Here is a 3,972-nt window from a genome sequence, read left to right as displayed (position 1 = left end):
CACGGCTTGGAAAACAATCCTCGGGTGTTTTGACTCAATTTAAAAAAATGAAAAAAATTTAAATGTCTGTGGGTCCAGAAGGAACCAAGACTGATCTCAGGGTGTGGCCTATAGGAACATTGATCAGAATCAAAATCAGGATTCTGATCTCAGGGTGTGGCCTATAGGAACATACTGTAGATCAGAATCTGAATTTTCAGGGTGTGACCTATAGGAACATAGATCAGAATCAGAAATCTGATCCTGATCTCAGGGTGTGGCCTATAGGAACATTGATCAGAATCTGTATTCTGTCTCAGGGTGTGGCCTATAGAAACATACTGTAGATCAGAATCAGAATTCTGATCTCAGGGTAGGCCTATAGGAACATAGATCAGAATCTGAATTCTGATCTCAGGGTGTGGCCTATAGAAACATACTGTAGATCAGAATCTGAATTCTGATCTCAGGGTTTGGCCTATAGGAACATAGATCAGAATCTGAATTCTGATCTCAGGGTAGGCCTATAGGAACAGCGAGTCTGCTTTCTTGCATCTCAGCAGCCAGACTCAGCGTCCCCTGCATCTGATCTTCACACCTGCCGTCATTATGAATCACGACTGTTTGAGTCATTCAGGAAATGTGGAAAAGTGGCAGCGCACCTCAAATGAACCTGGGGAAGAAATGAAGACTTCATTTTCAGAATACGACTCAAAAAATATCATTAACCTGAACTGCACAACTGAAAACTAAAGCCCTGAGGAAAATTTGTCAGCGGCCAAATTAATGTGTCAGAGGAGCCGCTCTCTACTTTTCATTTATGGCCTCATCTCATCCCATCATTACACATCCATCAGACCCTCGGTAATAAGAAACGAAGACTTTCTCTGGTGCAGCAGAGACGTCAGTGCTTTCCAGGGTATCGGTCCTGTGATCCCTCCCAAACACCGTGGATCATTGCAGCATCATGCTTTGTGCGTGCACACACACTGGCTAATGAGCAGTGTGAGGACACATGGATGCCTACCTGCAGCCAATGAAAGCAGCTCCTGTCCCAGGAGAGGTGCACAGTGTAGACGGGCATCACCGACATGTTTGTGTGTTGACTGTAGTCACATCAGGGAAAAATGAGTGTGTGCACATCAGCCTGGTTTTAAATATGATCTCATCAGTCCGTGACACAGAAACATTAGAGAGTCTAATGTTCCTGGCAGATTACAGGACGAAACAAACCAAGCATGACAACGCACAAACCCATCACCGCCATGCTGAGGTAAGCAAGACAATGATCAGCAGATCGATCAGCGACCCCTGCTGATTCCACTGGGTTGGTCGGGGGGGTCCTTTCATTTCTCCCTCTGGGTACATAAAGCAGTTTCCTCCAAAGACAGAGATGAAGCAGCTCTTCACACACAAACAGTTCAATCTTTTAAGTTGCATTTTTCTCATCATCTCACTCCCTCACTCTCTCATCAGTTCAGTGACTTCTCACACTCCCTCCCTTCAGTTATCACACTTCATTTTCCATTTCAGTTCAGGAGGTTTCAGCTGCTTTCAACTCGTATGCTCCAAAGACACATCATCAACAGGCCAGATGCTAGAGGTTCGACAACTGAGGGCTACGCAGCCACAAACGCTTCCAGCTACACAAGGAGGGTGTGACACAAACTTGTGCAGCAAAATGCATCATCCAAACATTTCTAACCAAAGACCAGTGTCATTTCATGTGTTTCTGATATGGACATTAAAGCCAATACTGTCACTGTACTCTCAAGTCTCTGTTACAGAAGAAGAGCTGTTTACAGTGTCAAATAAATAAATAAATAAAAAAAAAACAGAGGGCTGTGTGAAGCTGTTCATGTTCACCAGCATCTTTAGCAAATGCTTTTCTTCTTCTACCGGCGACGATTCAGCAGAAGCAAAATGATGCACTCCTCTTCAGTGGCTATTTTAGTTTCTAGAGGATAAATCACATGACCTGATCAGGACCAATGGCCAGCGACTCCTGCCCCCTGTTGGCTGAGCGGTGTATGGCACCTACCATGATGCAGGGCAGCCACCGCTAACGTACAGAAACACTTGCCTGACCCTTGTGTTTCCATGATTTGTGTAGAGTTTGGAACAGCTCTTAAACATTTAAATCCGTAGCGATGTTTGCACGGGTGTAAGCACAAACATTTTCCCCACAAAAGTTTTCTACTGCTTTACAGTTTTTTTTTTTATGGTGCTGTGTTTTGGCATCGCATTTTGGTCAAATCCTCACTAGTCCTGGGGAAATGTGGCCTAATGGGGTTCAAATGGTACACAAACAGGAAGAAGGTTATTTGTTGGGGACTATTTTCTGTGGCGGATGAATTCACATTTGTTTCTAATGAGTAGGAAGGTGTACAGCATGTGGCTCAGAATAAACTACAGCTGAACTTCTCCAACGACGTTTCTGTTTCTGAGAGAGGAAATTCTTCTTGTCAGATGTTATTCATTATGACTTATTATCATTAACTGCACTCATTTATGGGCATGTAGTGTGTGGACCACATTAGAATCAGAGTAAATTAACTTCCCCATCACAGCCTCGTCTTCGTTTTGCTTCGTCCTTCAAGTCGCCGTGACACTGCTGCTGGTGAATCCCCTGGGAAAAGAGAAAATACAAACAAAATGAGACTGATAGAGAAAATAACACGAACTCATAAGACAAACACATCTGTTAAATGTGGCGGTGGCATACCGGGGCACAGAAACCCACAGGTATGTCCCTGCAACACACTCACTTTAACAGACTGTTTCAGTCACACTACTGTGAGAAATTAGAAACAAGGTTATGTTGCTCTGCGGTCGTCTCTACCGAACTGGGTCGAAACCAGTCAGACCGAAGATTATTTCAGTCTACAGTTTTGTTTTGTGACCTGTTTTGGTCATTTTTCATTTCTTTTTGGTGGTCACACAAAGGGTCAGGTCCAGGGGGCCCCGGGGTCTGTGCCCGGTCAGCCTGTTCTATCCCTGTCAGAGGAAACTGAATTATAATCCTCTACATCAGTAACAGTCAAGATTGTCAGTAATCTACAGAAAACACACAAACTCACAGAAAAGCCAAACACGTCAAATTAATTTCACCTGTGACATCAACACCAAATTCCACTGTGTTGGTCCCAATTTATTTTTCTCTCTCAGACATAAACGGACTAGAAAATGAAATCAGAATAAGGATTTCATTTTGAAGGGGTGGTGTGAGGAGACGCACACACCCAGACACACAAGCAGCCGAAGCCTCGAGCGACAGGATTAACTGTCGTTAGCATTCATGAGGGCAAACATATTCTTCAGTACTATATTGATGTCACGTCTCCCACTGAGAGCCAACACAATTTAAAGGCAAGTGACGCTATAAATTGCAGGACTGACTTTTCCTTTAGGGCAAAATGAGAACTGTGGGTGCACTACAGCCACACACACACATATACAGCATACACATGCACACATACAGAATCTATTTCCACCTTTCCTACTTAAATAAACGCACACGCACTTAAACCTGCGACCCCCAGGGACATGACAAATGAGTCGGAATGTGGTGACAAGCAGGAAAATTGGAGCAACACAGATTAGTGGAGCTAATATAAACAGAATGTGAGTAACTCAGCTGTATTAAAGGATTCAACTCCTTCATTCTGTATTCATAACGTTATGGAAGGTCTCTGCATATCCACATTTGTTTTCCTGAATTTTGTCGTCTATCACCTGCCCCTCATGGCCGGATTAACCTCCTGTGGGGCTCTGAAGCAAGCATTTGTTGTTGGGCCCCTGCTGCCCCCCCATGCTGAAACACACAGAAACAAACCAGCACTTCTGAGAGTTTGATTACTTGACTGAAAGAAAATGAACTGGCAACAATTCTGAAAGACGAGGAGTTGTTCGAGACAAATTCACTGGTACCAGCTCTGTCAATCTGAATATGTGTAGTTTTCTCAGTTTTCTCTGAAATAAACATTTTGATTT

The 3,972-nt window shown here is 43.6% G+C and overlaps 1 long non-coding RNA gene across 1 annotated transcript in view; it reads right to left on the bottom strand.

Moving 5' to 3' along the window:
• Positions 1 to 1,772: 1,772 nt before the first annotated feature.
• The window catches only part of LOC109972951 (uncharacterized), a 17,017-nt gene continuing 14,817 nt past the window's right edge, over positions 1,773 to 3,972 (bottom strand). The window contains exon 4 of the long non-coding RNA XR_002276761.1: positions 1,773 to 2,608. This is a non-coding gene — a long non-coding RNA (uncharacterized LOC109972951). The remainder of the gene's footprint in view (positions 2,609 to 3,972) is intronic.

This window comes from Monopterus albus, unplaced genomic scaffold, assembly GCF_001952655.1.
Source record: "Monopterus albus unplaced genomic scaffold, M_albus_1.0 scaffold274.1, whole genome shotgun sequence".
In the NCBI taxonomy this organism is placed as follows: domain Eukaryota; kingdom Metazoa; phylum Chordata; class Actinopteri; order Synbranchiformes; family Synbranchidae; genus Monopterus; species Monopterus albus.
Note: the sequence above shows the minus strand (reverse complement) of the source record. Positions and strands in the feature narration are given on the sequence as shown.